We start from the raw sequence: 18,118 nt of genomic DNA, 5'->3' as shown, positions 1-18,118 counted from the left end.
GACATTGGCATTACACAGATACTTCAGACTAGCATGGAAGTCACTTTGGATTGTATGACCAAGAGATCCAACTTCAATGGTCAAATATTGCACATTATCAAACTGTTCACCCAGTTCTTGGATAAGAGTCAGATAGTTTGGCTTGTTTGCTTTTCTGTCCTTGGCAACTAGTCTCTGGGAGCCATCAGGCACACATGATTATGGAGGGTTGTAAACCCGAGAGGTAAACTTGCCATGGGAATAGAAGGAGAGAGGTGGAGAAGACCAGACAGACAACTTGCGCCTACTGAACATTGACTGCGAGCAGGTGATGGCGGTTTTGCAAACATCTTGCATGATGACTCTCAGAGACTGCTTGGAGACATTGGCATTACACAGATACTTCAGACTAGCATGGAAGTCACTTTGGATTGTATGACCAAGAGATCCAACTTCAATGGTCAAATATTGCACATTATCAAACTGTTCACCCAGTTCTTGGATAAGAGTCAGATAGTTTGGCTTGTTTGCTTTTCTGTCCTTGGCATTGCACATACTTTGCTTAGAGTTGTGGGGAACAGTTAGTTCTCCCAGAGTCACACGATTCTTATTGCGATTGATGACCACAATGTCCGGTCTTGCCGAGGTTAACGAAATGTCAGGAGGAACCGTGGAAGGAGGGTTACTAGTTGCTTGGAAGCCAGGGATGTCAGCATATATTGTGCTGCCATCTTGGACATTGTCTTTCAAGAATTGAACAATTGATGACAAGACACAGTCATGTCTCCAGGTGAATCTACCCTGTTGAAGTGCTTCCTGGCAGCCATTCAGAACATGAAAAGTTGTTGGATTGGGTTGACTACAGAGGCAGCAAACAGCTGAAGTTTGGATCTTCCACCTACGAAGGTTCACCTCTGTTGGTAATGTGTCTGATGATGCACGGAGCACAAAAGATAGTTGACCAGGTGGTAAAATGGTCATGATCTTCCTCCATAGCTTATTGTCACTCTCAAGTTCAACAGCTTCCAGGCACTTGGACTGTACTGACAGAGTTTGGAGCTTGTCATTCCATTTGGCAACAGAAGTGTCGGTGGTGGTCTTAGAGATGGCTTTCTTGCACGACTTCAAGGGCTTTTGAGTATCAATGTCCTTGATGATGTTCACACCAGGTAGTATAAACGCGGGGATCAGAGTTGCGTCAGTGTCTAGAGATACATAAGACATCGTTTGTTTGATTGCAATCAACCGCGACAGTTCGTCTCACACACATAACAATGCACTGCGATCAAATAGGTTGATGACAACATTTGATTGAATGGACTGCACTGCGCCATGATTACGTGCACCGGTTCAAATCCTTTGTTTGGAGCCAATCAATAATTTCACGTACAGCCTCTATGCAAATTAGAGTTTACACACGCTGCAGCTGGGGTAATCGACCGAAGCTGGTTGCCGTTAGTGATCGAATGCATGAGCTTATTTGCTTTATTGAATCGATTTACTGGATTAATTTCCTGTTAACTGGGTTTAATGCCACAAAGGTCGAATCGGGCTTGCCATGGACCATAAGTGCATCATGGTTCTCACCCTATGACCCCATATTTTTTACATTTTGCTCTGACCGAATGCCAAAAATCATGCTCTCACCCAATGACCCCATATTTTTTACATGTTGCTCTCATCGAATGCCCCTTCGTGCGAAAGCGCCAGCCCTACACCTATATCCATTTCAAATTGAAGTGCCCCCCCGGGCCTATAGTAAATTTGTATTGTAAATTTGGGACATGATATAGAATTTTGCTCCATTTTTTGACTTAGGCCTACAGGGAGGTAAATAAGGATAATTTAGGGGAGACCGGGGATGGAAGTTACACGGGGAATTTGTTACACCTCTCAGTGTGCCAAGCTGGAATAAGAGAGGGCAGGCTAACTGACATCCTACACTGGCATGACTGGGGTATACTGCCAATCGCGAGCTTCTCCATTATTCTACTAAAAAGTTAAGTCAAAAAACTTTTTGTGTCCTTTCCTAGTAACTTTCTGACAAAACTGTAATATTGTACTAGCTCTAACAACTGGAGGTACCGGTACATAATGCTAGCTTGTTATAGTAGGCCTATGTGTAGGTCACTTAATATAGGCCTATCCCCGAGTCTTGACCTGTAATTTTACCTCAGGGATGTGTTATACTGGCTTACCGTATGTGTGCAAAACTCCCTATGGGGATAGTTGTTACACTGTAACAAGGTTACCCCATGTAACAACCTACCCCAACTTACATTTTACGTATGTTGAACTAAATTTTGTATCAATATTTCATATGTTTATCATGTTTTTTGCTTACCTAGAGATGTACTTGCTCTACTGTTAATGATGCCAAGAGTCTGGAAAAGAAAGACAGAGAGGGGGTAAACACCTCTCGTACGCATTTTGACGCACTCGCGTATAAAATGACGAACGCCTTATATTTTTGACGCACGTCAGGCGTTTTGACGCATTTTTCAAGGTCAACGTACGCATTTTGACGCGACATCATGATATCTTTGACGCGCGTCAGGCGCTTTCAAGGTCATCGTACGCATTTTGACGCGACATCAAGATAATTTGACGACTTGCGTATAAAATGACGACACCTTATATCTTTGACTTGCGTCCGGCGTTATCAAGGTCATCGTACGCATTTTGACGCACTCGCGTATAAAATGACGCACGCCTTATATTTTTGACGCGCTTCAGGCGTTTTGACGCATTTTTCAAGGTCATCGTACGCATTTTGACGCGACATCATGATAATTTGCCGCACTTGCGTATAAAATGACGCACACCTTATATCTTTGACGTGCGTCAGGCGTTTTTAAGGTCATCGTACGCATTTTGAAAATGACGCACGCCTTATATTTTTGACGCGCGTCCGACGTTTTGACGTATAAAATGACGCATTTTTCAAGGTCATCGTACGCATTTTGACGCATTTTGACACGACATCAAGATAATTTGACGACTTGCGTATAAAATGACCTTACACCTTATATCTTTGACGCGTCAGGCGTTATCAAGGTCATCGTACGCATTTTGACGCGACATTAAGATAATTTGACGCACTTGCGCGCGTGTCAGGCGTTTTGACGCATTTTGACGCGACATCAAGATAATTTGACGACTTGCGTATAAAATGACGACACCTTATATCTTTGACGCGTCAGACGTTTTCAAGATCATCGTACGCATTTTGACGCACTCGCTTATAAAATGACGCACGCCTTATATTTTTGACGCGCTTCAGGCGTTTTGACGCATTTTTCAAGGTCATTGTACGCATTTTGACGCGACATCAGCACTTGCGTATAAAATGACGCACACCTTATATCTTTGACGCGCGTCAGGCGTTTTGACTTATTTTTCAAGGTCATCGTACGCATTTTGACGCGACATCAAGATAATTTGACGCACTTGCGTATAAAATGACGCACACCTTATATCTTTGACTTGCGTCAGGCGTTTTCAAGGTCATCGTACTCATTTTGACGCGACATCATGATAATTTGACGCACTTGCGTATAAAATGACGCACACCTTATATCTTTGACTTGCGTCAGGCGTTTTCAAGGTCATCGACGCATTTTGGACGCTTTTCGCTTATAAAATGACGCACGCCTTTATATTTTCATCGTACGCATTTTGACGCGACATCAAGATAATTTGACGCACACCTTATATCTTTGACGCGCGTCAGGCGTTTTGACTTATTTTTCAAGGTCATCGTACGCATTTTGACGCGACATCATGATAATTTGACGCACTCGCGTATAAAATGACGAACGCCTTATATTTTTGACGCACGTCGGGCGTTTTGACGCATTTTTCAAGGTCAACGTACGCATTTTGCCGCGACATCATGATATCTTTGACGCGCGTCAGGCGCTTTCAAGGTCATCGTACGCATTTTGACGCGACATCAAGATAATTTGACGACTTGCGTATAAAATGCCGACACCTTATATCTTTGACTTGCGTCCGGCGTTATCAAGGTCATCGTGACGCATTTTGACGCACTTTTCGCGTATAAAATGACGACGCCTTATATTTTTGACGCGCTTCAGGCGTTTTGACGCATTTTGACGTGCCATCGCGCTAATTTTACGCACTTGCGTATAAAATGACGCTTTTACACCTTATATCTTTGACTTGCGTCAGGCGTTTTCAAGGTCATCGTCCGCATTTTGACGCGACATCATGATAATTTGCCGCACTTGCGTATAAAATGACGCACACCTTATATCTTTGACTTGCGTCAGGCGTTTTGACTTATTTTTCAAGGTCATCGTACGCATTTTGACGCGACATCAAGATAATTTGACGCATTTGCGTATAAAATGACGCACACCTTATATCTTTGACTTGCGTCAGGCGTTTTCAAGGTCATCGTACTCATTTTGACGCGACATCATGATAATTTGACGCACTGGCGTATAAAATGACGCACACCTTATATCTTTGACTTGCGTCAGGCGTTTTCAAGGTCATCGTACGCATTTTGACGCTTCTCGCTTATAAAATGACTTACGCCTTATATTTTCATCGCATCGCATTTTGACGCGACATCAAGATAATTTGGCCGCACACCTTATATCTTTGACGCTGCTTGCGTCAGGCGTTTTGACTTATTTTTCAAGGTCATCGACGCATTTTGACGCGACATCATGATAATTTGACGCACTCGCGTATAAAATGACGCACGCCTTATATTTTTGACGCGCGTCCGGCGTTTTGACGCATTTTGACGCGACATCAAGATAATTTGACGCACTTGCGTAGAAAATGACGCACACCTTATATCTTTGACTTGCGTCAGGCGTTTTCAAGGTCATCGACGCATTTTGACGCTTTTCGCGTATAAAATGACGCACACCTTATATCTTTGACTTGCGTCAGGCGTTTTCAAGGTCATCGTACGCATTTTGACGCGACATCATGATAATTTGACGACTTGCGTATAAAATGACGCCTTTACACCTTATATCTTTGACTTGCGTCAGGCGTTTTCAAGGTCATCGACGCATTTTGGCGCTTTTCGTGTATAAAATGACGACGCCTTATATTTTTGGCGCTTCAGGCGTTTTGACGCATTTTTCAAGGTCATCGTACGCATTTTGACTCACTCGCGTATAAAATGACGCACGCCTTATATTTTGACGCGCTTCAGGCGTTTTGACGCATTTTTCAAGGTCATCATTCGCATTTTGACGCGACATCATGATAATTTGACGCACTTGCGTATAAAATGACGCACACCTTATATCTTTGACTTGCGTCAGGCGTTTTCAAGGTCATCGACGCATTTTGACGCGACATCAAGATAATTTGACGACTTTGCGTATAAAATGATGCACACCTTATATCTTTGACTTGCGTCAGGCGTTTTCAAGGTCATCGTACTCATTTTGACGCGACATCATGATAATTTGACGACTTGCGTATAAAATGACCTTTACCTTATATCTTTGACTTGCGTCAGGCGTTTTCAAGGTCATCGACGCATTTTGACGCGCGACATCAAAATAATTTGACGACTTGCGTATAAAATGACGCACACCTTATATCTTTGACTTGCGTCAGGCGTTTTCAAGGTCATCGACGCATTTTGGCGCGACTCGTGTATAAAATGACGCACGCCTTATATTTTCGACGCGCTTCAGGCGTTTTGACGCATTTTTCAAGGTCATCGTACGCATTTTGACTCACTCGCGTATAAAATGACGCACGCCTTATATTTTTGACGCGCTTCAGGCGTTTTGACGCATTTTTCAAGGTCATCGTACGCATTTTGACGCGACATCATGATAATTTGACGCACTTGCGTATAAAATGACGCACACCTTATATCTTTGACTTGCGTCAGGCGTTTTCAAGGTCATCGTCACTCATTTTGACGCGACATCAAGATAATTTGACGCACTTGCGTATAAAATGACGCACACCTTATATCTTTGACTTGCGTCAGGCGTTTTCAAGGTCATCGTACTCATTTTGACGCGACATCATGATAATTTGACGCACTTGCGTATAAAATGACGCACACCTTATCTCTTTGACTTGCGTCAGGCGTTTTCAAGGTCATCGTACGCATTTTGACGCGACATCAAAATAATTTGACGACTTGCGTATAAAATGACGCACACCTTATATCTTTGACTTGCGTCAGGCGTTTTCAAGGTCATCGTACGCATTTTGACGCACTCGTGTATAAAATGACGCACGCCTTATATTTTTGACGCGCTTCAGGCGTTTTGACGCATTTTTCAAGGTCATCGTACGCATTTTGACTCACTCGCGTATAAAATGATGCACGCCTTATATTTTTGACGCGCTTCAGGCGTTTTGACGCATTTTTCAAGGTCATTGTACGTATTTTGACGCGACATCATGATAATTTGACGACTTGCGTATAAAATGACGCTTACACCTTATATCTTTGACTTGCGTCAGGCGTTTTCAAGGTCATCGTACGCATTTTGACGCGACATCAAAATAATTTGACGACTTATGCGTATAAAATGACGACACCTTATATCTTTGACTTGCGTCAGGCGTTTTCAAGGTCATCGTACGCATTTTGACGCGACATCAAAATAATTTGACGCACTTGCGTATAAAATGACGCACACCCTATATCTTTGACTTGCGTCAGGCGTTTTCAAGGTCATCGTACGCATTTTGGACTTTTCGTGTATAAAATGACGACGCCTTATATTTTTGACGCGCTTCAGGCGTTTTGACGCATTTTTCAAGGTCATCGTGACGCATTTTGACGCGACATCATGATAATTTGACGACTTGCGTATAAAATGGCCGACACCTTATATCTTTGATTTGCGTCAGGCGTTTTCAAGGTCATCGTCACGCATTTTGACGCGACATCAAGATAATTTGACGACTTGCGTATAAAATGACGCCACACCTTATATCTTTGACTTGCGTCAGGCGTTTTGACTTATTTTTCAAGGTCATCGACGCATTTTGACGCGACATCAAGATAATTTGACGACTTGCGTATAAAATGACGCACACCTTATATCTTTGACTTGCGTCAGGCGTTTTCAAGGTCCTCGCATTTTGACGCGCATCATGATAATTTGACGCACTTGCGTATATAATGACGCACGCTTATATCTTTGACGCGCGTCAGGCGTTATCAAGGTCATCGTGACGCATTTTGAAGCGACATCAAGATAATTTGACGACTTGCGTATAAAATGACGCTTACACCTTATATCTTTGACTTGCGTCAGGCGTTTTCAAGGTCATCGTCACGCATTTTGACGCACTTTTCGCGTATAAAATGATGCATTTATATTTTTGACGGCGTCAGGCGTTTTGACGCATTTTTCAAGGTCATCGTACGTATTTTGACGCGATATCATGATAATTTGACGCACTTGCGTATAAAATGACGCACATCTTATATATTTGACGCGCGTCAGGCGTTTTCAAGGTCATCGTACGCATTTTGACGCACTCGCGTATAAAATGACGCACGCCTTATATTTTTGACGCGCTTCAGGCGTTTTGACGCATTTTTCAAGGTCATCGTACGCATTTTGACGCGACATCATGATAATTTGCCGCACTTGCGTATAAAATGACGCACACCTTATATCTTTGACGCGCGTCAGGCGTTTTTAAGGTCATCGTACGCATTTTGAAAATGACGCACGCCTTATATCTTTGACGCGCGTCAGGCGTTTTCAAGGTTATCGTACGCATTTTGACGCACTCTCGTATAAAATGACGCACGCCTTATATTTTTGACGCGCTTCAGGCGTTTTGACGCATTTTTCAAGGTCATCGTACGCATTTTGACGCGACATCATGATAATTTGCCGCACTTGCGTATAAAATGACGCACACCTTATATCTTTGACGCGCGTCAGGCGTTTTCAAGGTCATCGTACGCATTTTGACGCCTTTTCGCGTATAAAATGACGCGACGCCTTATATTTTGACGCGTCATGCGTTTTGGCGTATTTTTCAAGGTCATCGTACGCATTTTGACGCGACAGGCGTCAGGCGTTTTCAAGGTCATCGTACGCATTTTGACGCGACATCATGAAAATTTAACGCACTTGCGTATGAAATGACGCACACCTTATATCTTTGACGCGCGTCAGGCGTTTTTAAGGTCATCGTACGCATTTTTGACGCACTTGCGTATAAAATGACGCACACCTTATATCTTTGACTTGCGTCAGGCGTTTTCAAGGTCATCGTACGCATTTTGACGCACTCGCGTATAAAATGATGCACGCCTTATATTTTTGACGCGCGTCAGGCGTTTTGACGCATTTTTCAAGGTCATCGTACGCATTTTGACGCGACATCATGATAATTTGACGCACTTGCGTATAAAATGACGCACATCGTATATATTTGACGCGCGTCAGGCGTTTTCAAGGTCATCGTACGCATTTTGACGCGACAGGCTTCAGGCGTTTTGACGCATTATTCAAGATCATTGTACGCATTTTGACGCGACATCATGATAATTTGCCGCACTTGCGTATAAAATGACGCACACCTTATATCTTTGACGCAGCGGCCAGGCGTTTTTAAGGTCATCGTACGCATTTGGAAAATGACGCACGCCTTATATCTTTGACGCGCGTCAGGCGTTTTCAAGGTCATCGACGCATTTTGACGCTTTTCGCGTATAAAATGACGACGCCTTATATATTTTGACGCGCTTCAGGCGTTTTGACGCATTTTTCAAGGTCATCGTACGCATTTTGACGCGACATCATGATAATTTGCCGCACTTGCGTATAAAATGACGCACACCTTATATCTTTGACGCGCGTCAGGCGTTTTCAAGGTCATCGTGACGCATTTTGACGCACTTTTCGCGTATAAAATGACGACGCCTTTATATTTTTGACGCGCGTCATGCGTTTTGACGTATTTTTCAAGGTCATCGTACGCATTTTGACGCGACAGGCGTCAGGCGTTTTCAAGGTCATCGTACGCATTTTGACGCGACATCATGAAAATTTAACGCACTGGCGTAGGAAATGACGCACACCTTATATCTTTGACGCGCGTCAGGCGTTTTTTAAGGTCATCGACGCATTTTGACGCCTTTTCGCGTATAAAAATGACGACGCTTTTATATTTTTGACGCCAGCGTCAGGCGTTTTTGACGCATTTTTCAAGGTCATCGACGCATTTTGACGCGACATCAAGATAATTTGACGACTTGCGTATAAAATGCGCTTTACACCTTATATCTTTGACTTGCGTCAGGCGTTTTCAATTGTCACCCAAAAACTTATATTTTTCTCCAGGTTGAATACTTCCTGCTTCTCCTAGCTATTTTAGCCAGTTGCAAAATGACCACCCTTTTCAGCATCATTGTCACCCAAAGACGTAAGTTTTTCTCCAGCTTGAATACTTCCTGCTTCTCTTAGCTATTTTAGCCAGGATGACCACGTTCTTGTTTTTGTTGCGTTCCTATTTCTTCTTCTTTTTTTCTTCTATCAATCTCATAACGAGTCATCGTAGCCGGCCATATGCTTTGGGCCAGTTTGACCATAATATTTATCAATAGGACCATTGGGTGGGGACACAAATGTCACATGATCAACTTCCGGTCAATGGTCATCCACTTCCGGTCAATGGCCAAAAATGGCTAAAAAGGCTACCTCTTCCCCCGGCCTCTTTCATAAATTACATAGCACAATGATGTCACTTGCACATATTTAGGGTCATTTTGCATTGAATTGATCTCGTACATTGGTTTGTAATGTGTTGTTTGTATTGTTTACTCTGACTGCTCATATCCATAAGTACCAGACTTGAGTCCTGTTTATCAGGGACAGTCTGTGTAGCTCAGTGGTAGAGCGCTCGCCCGACAAGCGAGAGGTCTGGGGTTCATTGCTTTTGGCAATTCTGTACTCAATGACTCCCATTTTACTTTTTGTTACCCCAATGACCATCCTTTTTTCAAAGTTTCATACCGAATGACCCCATTTTTATTCAGGTTGTGTACTGAATGACCCCATATTTTTGTAATTGTACATTTGACCTGAATGCCCCCTACTTTTAACATGGCCGAGGCACATCCCTGTCATTTCAGATAGGGAGTGCCTCCCCCGGGACTGTGGTATTTCGCCCATGCATGGTTCCTACATGACTATGTATATGTGTGTACGCAATTAGCATCTAAAGTTTTTTCGGTCTTTGGAATGAGAAATAGCATAGGTTCTATAAAGGAGATCACAAGACTTGATAATAAGGGGTTTCATTCGCCCCATGTGCATGATATGTCTTGGAAAGGGATTGTCTCCCCGGTCTCATAAAACAAAGAAGTTTGCTGCTTCTTGTTGTAACATTCTTAACGTTAGCGACCCAATTAAGCTTATCTGAGATAGATGATGACACCAAAGATTAACAATTTACCTGATTAAGAATAACGGTTAAGCATCATTAATTGGATCTCGTGCGCTAGTTTGTAATGTTTCCATGTTCCAGTGTATGATGCGTAGGCCTCTTCCTTTGTTTGTATGATATATTAGGCTGGCGGGTAAGCACCATTAAATTGATCTCGTACATTGGTTTGTAATGTGTTGTTTGTATTGTTTACTCTGACTGCTCATATCCATAAGTACCAGACTTGAGTCCTGTTTATCAGGGACAGTCTGTGTAGCTCAGTGGTAGAGCGCTCGCCCGACAAGCGAGAGGTCTGGGGTTCAAGTCCCCGCACAGGAAGGTATGCCTGTGTGATCTTTCCCCTGTGTGATCGAGATATAAATCTATAGGTATTAGGTTCGAATGATATTTGTCGCATCAGAGCAGCCAGCACATATAATCATTGAATAAAAACCACCCGAGTGTACCTGGCCGGATTCGAACCGGCGACCTTCGTAATACTAGCACGACGCTCTAACCAACTGAGCCACAGAGGCACGCTGGAGAAGAGCGGACTATATAAACCTATAGGTATTAGGTTCGAATGATGTTCGTCGCATTCCTATCGGAAGGCATCAGAGCAGCCAGCGCATTATAGCCATTGAGTAAAAAACACACCAGTGTATCTGGCCGGATTCCAACCGGCGACCTTCGTAATACTAGCACGATGCTCTATAACCAACTGAACCACAGAGGCACGCTGGAGAAGTGCGGACGATATAAATCTATAGGTATTAGATTCGAATGATGTTCGTCGCATTCCTATCGGAAGGCATCAGAACTGCATATTTGTAACAAAATACACAAAGTCACATTAGGGATCAAAATTATACTTGGTTCTCTGGGTTGATAGGATGAACAGGAATGATAAAGAGCTGACAGGATTCACCAAACACAATAAAGTCCATAATTATAAAAAGCCGATATTTCACAAATTAGCAAGGAAGTCATTGAACTTATTGCCATGACAATCTTATCAACTGGTTAAGATTTCGATCTTCAAAAGATTGGATATGGGATTTGCATACATCATCAATGAAACCATCTGTATTAAAGAGTAAAACAACAGCTAGAAATTATTGTTTGAACAGGTTCAATCCCTTCAACAAATTGTTGGGAATTCTTCATGAATGTGGCTCATGGTTAGAATTCTCGCTTCTGGTACATGAGGTTCTGGAGCTCAATCCCCGGCGGTGGGAAACTTGCTGACCTATATTAATTGGCAGCATCTGTAGATTAAATTCAGACTTCCGCGCCGCTTTCCCTATGGAGCATTTAGAGTTAGGTATATATGACCATGAGAGTTTCGTCCTTTAGAGGGGACGTCAAGCCGTCTGCCCTGCGTACAGATGAGCCATACCTCTGCAGTCAGTTTCGATAAGAGTAAGGCGTTAACCCCTGACTGTCCCTGCCCGTCCCGGCGTTGAAAGGGAAAGCCTCACAAGAGGCTTTCTTGAGTTATCTAGAGTTAAACCCGAACAAGTCAAACGAAATAAAAGATAACGTTTTATGGAGGACAATACCATTCCCTGGGAATGGGGACAAGACGTACATCTACCAGATGTTCGATATTAGATTGTTAACTTAGAAAAGTGAAGAAACTCGAAACATTTTGTATTTAATACTCGTAGTCGTAGTTATGTTGTGACAAGGATCATGATTAAACCATGTACATTTAAATGTATTTGCAATAGAATTAACATCCATTCCAATGATTTTCAAAGATGTTTCAATTCATTTTCCAGTGGTAAGTTTCATGAAAAGAACAGAGTATTAATGAAATTGTAGTGTCATTCTTTAATATTTGTTAGTATTTTTAGGCGTATTCGGAATACCAATGTGATTTTAATACTGAATGTAAAATAACATTGGAAAAAGCTTTTATCTCTTCACAAGAAATGTTGACCTTTAGCTGGTTTGTCTCCTGTAAGTACTACTGGAGTTATAGTCACCAAAATAGCTTGTTGAAACCATATTTCAATTGCAGCTATCATTCTTGATCAATAAAAACCACCGGTAGTAACTATCAGCTACTACCGACTACTTTTGGTTACCAGAATCGCTTCTGCCACCTGTCGCCAATACATCTTCAACAGACAATATCGGCCGGTGCAGAGCATCAGAAGTTACACTTGTGTCACGCCAACAACGATCTTCGATCCAAATAATGGCACCGGCCGTCTGCTGGTGACTTGTGAACTTTTCTATTTTTGAACTTTTCGGAGTAATGAAGCATCAATGATACCAAAGTTGATGCCGTCCATATTTCACTTTTTTTTTCAGTTATAGAAAATAATAACTTTCATCGTACCAAATAATGGCATAAAAGAATTGATAGTCACAATTGAATGTGGTATAAAATGGCTATTTGATGGTGAGGTTAACTTAGTTCACTTAACAGAAAGCAGGTTCAACGAAGTCCAACATTTCTTGTGAAGAGAAAGAAGTATTATCCTAGGTTATTTTACATTCAGTATTAAAATCACATTGGAATTCAGAACAGACCTAACATTTGATTTTTGTGGGTTACTCATTCAGTGGACAATACAAGTCATTTTTTCCTCTGTTCTTCCATGAGGCACTGTGAACAAACGAGCTCACATGGAGCTCGCAGTCAGTTTCAAGAAGAGTAGGGTGTTAACCACTGACTTACCCAGCCCGTCCCAGTGTTGAAATGGACCCCAACAGAAATAATAATTTCATTTTATTTTATCTTTAATGTGGGTTACTCATTCAGTGGATAATAAAAGTAATTTTCCTCTGGTCTTCCATGAGCCCCAGTTAAGTGAACATACGATTTGTAGATCACATTATATAAGGATGTGTTCAATTCAGAATTGGAACTCAGAACAGACCTAACATTTGATTTTTGTGGGTTACTCATTCAGTGGACAATACAAGTCATTTTTTCCTCTGTTCTTCCATGAGGCCCAGTGAACAAACGAGTTCACATGGAGCTCGCAGTCAGTTTCAAGAAGAGTAGGGCGTTAACCACTGACTGACCCAATTGAAATGGACTCTAACGGAAATAATTGTTTCATTTTATTTTGTCTTTAATGTTGGGTTACTCATTCAGTGGATAATAAAAGTAATTTTTCCTCTGGTCTTCCATGAGCCCCAGGTAAGTGAACATACGATTTGTAGATCACATTATAAGGATGTGGCCAAAGAGCAAGCATCTTGTGCCACATAAAAAAAACTGTTTCAATGCGTGCACGGACAACATGTCACTACGGCCTAATGTGAGTTCCTCAATTTATCATGTTAAAATCTTGTCAAACATCCAGCAGAGTTTTGTTCTTAGTGCGTGATGATTTAAACATCCTATTGCAGCCAAGGCTATAACCTAGTCGTTAACCTAGGAGTAAACACGTAACGCTCCCCTACTCTTTTCGAAGGAGTCTTTGATTTTAATTTTTCAAGCTTTTGAAAGGGGCGGCTGAAAAAACACTCTCACTATGAAAATTCTTGTGTTTTACATTTCACGGATGTTCCCATTGATAACGCAAACCGAAGGTATAGGTATCTTTTGAAGTATCCAATCTCTGGCATGAAAATAAGATTGTCATGGCAAGAAGTAGTTGACATCACCATAATGTTTCACGGTCAGTCAGTAATACAATGGAGGCACACTGCTCCCCCTTTTCTTGTTATCTTATTTAACCTGGGTGAATCATTTATTGTCAGACACTAACTGTTCTCCTATGATACCCAGGGTAGGGTGTACACACAGACAGCCAGGCATTACCCTGATTGGAACTGGCCGCGAGGACTTTTCATTCACTGCATCTGCCCCACAATTCAAATGCAGTATTGGAGAGAGTGGATAATACATTTGTGATTATTTGCTTTCACCAACAAATTGAACCAGTGACCTCTTGCACCAGAGTCAAAGACCTTAACCACTGTGTGTGTGGGTTTTTTTTGCCTCCACCGGGAATTGAACCGGTGACATTTTGCACCAGAGTCAAAGACCTGCACCACTGGGATACGCTGCTCTCCATATTTTTTTTTTGTGGTTTTTTGTGGGTTTTTTTGTTGTTGTTAGGGTGTACAGACAGCCAGGTCGGAACTGGCTGCGAGGTCTTTGTCATTACTGCACGTGCCCCACAATTCACATGCAGTAATGGAGAGAGTGGATAATAAATGTTTAAAATTTGCCTCCACCGGGAATTGATCCGGTGACCTTTTGCACCAGAGTCAAAGACCTGCACCACTGGGCAACGCTGCTCTCCGTTTTTGTTGTTGTTGTTGTTGTTGTTTTTTTTGTGTGTTTTTTTGGTAGGGTGTACAGACAGCCAGGTCGAAACTGGCTGCGAGATCTTTGTCATTACTGCATGTGCCCCACAATTCACATGCAGTAATGGAGAGAGCGGATAATAAATGTTTAAAATTTGCCTCCATCGGGAATTGAACCGGTGACCTTTTGCACCAGAGTCAAAGACCTGCACCTCTGGGCCACGCTGCTCTCCGTTTTTGTTTTTTTTTGTTTTTTGTGTTTTTGTGTGTGTTTTTTTTTTTTTGGTAGGGTGTACAGACAGCCAGGTCGGAACTGGCTGCGAGGTCTTTGTCATTACTGCATGTGCCCCACAATTCACATGCAGTAATGGAGAGAGCAGATAATAAATGTTTAAAATTTGCCTCCACCGGGAATTGAACCGGTGACCTTTTGCACCAGAGTCAAAGACCTGCACCACTGGGCTACGCTGCTCTCCATATTTATTTTTTTGTGTTTTTTTGTGTGTTTTTTTGTTGTTAGGGTGTACAGACAGCCAGGTCGGAACTGGCTGTGAGGTCTTTGTCATTACTGCACGTGCCCCACAATTCACATGCAGTAATGGAGAGAGTGGATAATAGGCCTAAATGTTTAAAATTTGCCTCCACCGGGAATTGATCCGGTGACCTTTTGCACCAGAGTCAAAGACCTGCACCACTGGGCAACGCTGCTCTCCGTTTTTTTTTTTTTTTTGTTGTTGTGGTTTTTTTGTGTTTTTTTTGGTAGGGTGTACAGACAGCCAGGTCGGAACTGGCTGCGAGGTCTTTGACATTACGGCATGTGCCCCCCACCACCAATTCACATGCAGTAATGGAGAGAGCGGATAATAAATGTTTAAAATTTGCCTCCACCGGGAATTGAACCGGTGACCTTTTGCACCAGAGTCAAAGACCTGCACCACTGGGCAACGCTGCTCTCCGTTTTTTTTGTGTGTTTTTTTTTGTATTTTTTTTTTTGGTTTTAGTTTTTTTTGGTAGGGTGTACAGACAGCCAGGTCGAAACTGGCTGCGAGGTCTTTGTCATTTCTGCATGTGCCCCACAATTCACATGCAGTAATGGAGAGAGCGGATAATAAATGTTTAAAATTTGCCTCCACCGGGAATTGAACCGGTGACCTTTTGCACCAGAGTCAAAGACCTGCACCACTGGGCAACGCTGCTCTCCGGTTTTTTGGGTTTTTTGGGTTTTTTAGTTTTTTTGGTAGGGTGTACAGACAGCCAGGTCGAAACTGGCTGCGAGATCTTGTCATTACTGCATGTGCCCCACAATTCACATGCAGTAATGGAGAGAGCGGATAATAAATGTTTAAAATTTGCCTCCACCGGAAATTGAACCGGTGACCTTTTGCACCAGAGTCAAAGACCTGCACCTCTGGGCCACGCTGCTCTCCGTTTTTTTTTTTTTTTTTTTTTTTTTTGTTGTTGTTTTTTGGTAGGGTGTACAGACAGCCAGTCGGAACTGGCTGCGAGACTTTGTCATTACTGCATGTGCCCCACAATTCACATGCAGTAATGGAGAGAGCGGATAATAAATGTTTAAAATTTGCCTCCACCGGGAATTGAACCGGTGACCTTTTGCACCAGAGTCAAAGACCTGCACCACTGGGCCACGCTGCTCTCCGTTTGTTTGTTTTTTGTTTTTGTTTTTTTGTTTTTTGTTTTGTTTTTTGTTTTGTTTTGTTTTTTGGGTTTTTTTGGTAGGGTGTACAGACAGCCAGGTCGGAACTGGCTGCGAGGTCTTTGTCATTACTGCATGTGCCCCACAATTCACATGCAGAAATGGAGAGAGCTGATAATAAATGTTTAAAATTTGCCTCCACCGGGAATTGAACCGGTGACCTTTTGCACCAGAGTCAAAGACCTGCACCACTGGGCAACGCTGCTCTCCGGGTTTTTTTGGGTTTTTTAGTTTTTTTGGTAGGGTGTACAGACAGCCAGGTCGAAACTGGCTGCGAGATCTTTGTCATTACTGCATGTGCCCCACAATTCACATGCAGTAATGGAAGAGCGGATAATAAATGTTTAAAATTTGCCTCCACGGAAATTGAACCGGTGACCTTTTGCACCAGAGTCAAAGACCTGCACCTCTGGGCCACGCTGCTCTCCGTTTTTTTTTGTTTTTTTTTGTGTGTGTGTTTTGTTTTTTTTGTTTTTTTGTAGGGTGTACAGACAGCCAGGTCGGAACTGGCTGCGAGGTCTTTGTCATTACTGCATGTGCCCCACAATTCACATGCAGTAATGGAGAGAGCGGATAATAAATGTTTAAAATTTGCCTCCACCGGGAATTGAACCGGTGACCTTTTGCACCAGAGTCAAAGACCTGCACCACTGGGCCACGCTGCTCTCCGTTTTTTTTTTTTGTTTTGTTTTTTTTTTTTTGTTTTGTTTTGTTTTGTTTTGTTTTGTTTTGTTTTGTTTTTTTGGTAGGGTGTACAGACAGCCATGTCGGAACTGGCTGCGAGGTCTTTGTCATTACTGCATGTGCCCCACAATTCACATGCAGAAATGGAGAGAGCTGATAATAAATGTTTAAAATTTGCCTCCACCGGAAATTGAACCGGTGACCTTTTGCACCAGAGTCAAAGACCTGCACCACTGGGCAACGCTGCTCTCCGTTTTTTAATGTTTTTTTTTGTTTGTTTTTTTTTTTTTGTTTTTTTAGTTTTTTTTGGTAGGGTGTACAGACAGCCAGGTCGAAACTGGCTGCGAGATCTTTGTCATAACTGCATGTGCCCCACAATTCACATGCAGTAATGGAGAGAACGGATAATAAATGTTTAAAATTTGCCTCCACGGGAATTGAACCGGTGACCTTTTGCACCAGAGTGAAAGACCTGCACCACTGGGCAACGCTGCTCTCCGTTTTTTTGTTTTTTGTTTTTGTTTTTAGTTTTTTTTGGTAGGGTGTACAGACAGCCAGGTCGAAACTGGCTGCGAGATCTTTTGTCATTACTGCATGTGCCCCACAATTCACATGCAGTAATGGAGAGAGCGGATAATAAATGTTTAAAATTTGCCTCCACCGGGAATTGAACCGGTGACCTTTTGCACCAGAGTCAAAGACCTGCACCACTAGGCAATGCTGCTCTCCGTTTTTTTGGTTTTTTGTTTTTTTTTTTTTTGTTTTTTTGTTTTAGTTTTTTTTTGGTAGGGTGTACAGACAGCCAGGTCGAAACTGGCTGCGAGATCTTTGTCATTACGGCAAGTGCCCCACAATTCACATGCAGTAATGGAGAGAGCGGATAATAAATGTTTAAAATTTGCCTCCACCGGGAATTGAACCGGTGACCTTTTGCACCAGAGTCAAAGACCTGCACCACTGGGCCACGCTGCTCTCCGTTTTTTGGGTTTTTTTGTTTTTGTTTTTTGTGGTTTTGTTTTGTTTTTTGGTAGGGTGTACAGA

The 18,118-nt window shown here is 42.4% G+C and overlaps 1 protein-coding gene and 1 non-coding gene across 2 annotated transcripts in view; both read right to left on the bottom strand.

The window, feature by feature from the left end:
• Nucleotides 1-18,118, bottom strand: part of LOC140151529 (nucleolar protein 11-like) — a 47,910-nt gene that overhangs the window by 14,663 nt on the left and 15,129 nt on the right. The gene's annotated exons all lie outside the window — the stretch shown is intronic.
• On the bottom strand, nt 10,864-10,939 carry Trnat-agu (transfer RNA threonine (anticodon AGU)). The gene has a single exon. It is a non-coding gene; the product is annotated as a tRNA-Thr (tRNA).

This window comes from Amphiura filiformis, chromosome 4 (genome assembly GCF_039555335.1).
Source record: "Amphiura filiformis chromosome 4, Afil_fr2py, whole genome shotgun sequence".
Lineage (NCBI taxonomy): Eukaryota > Metazoa > Echinodermata > Ophiuroidea > Amphilepidida > Amphiuridae > Amphiura > Amphiura filiformis.
This window is presented reverse-complemented; position numbering and strand designations above follow the sequence as displayed.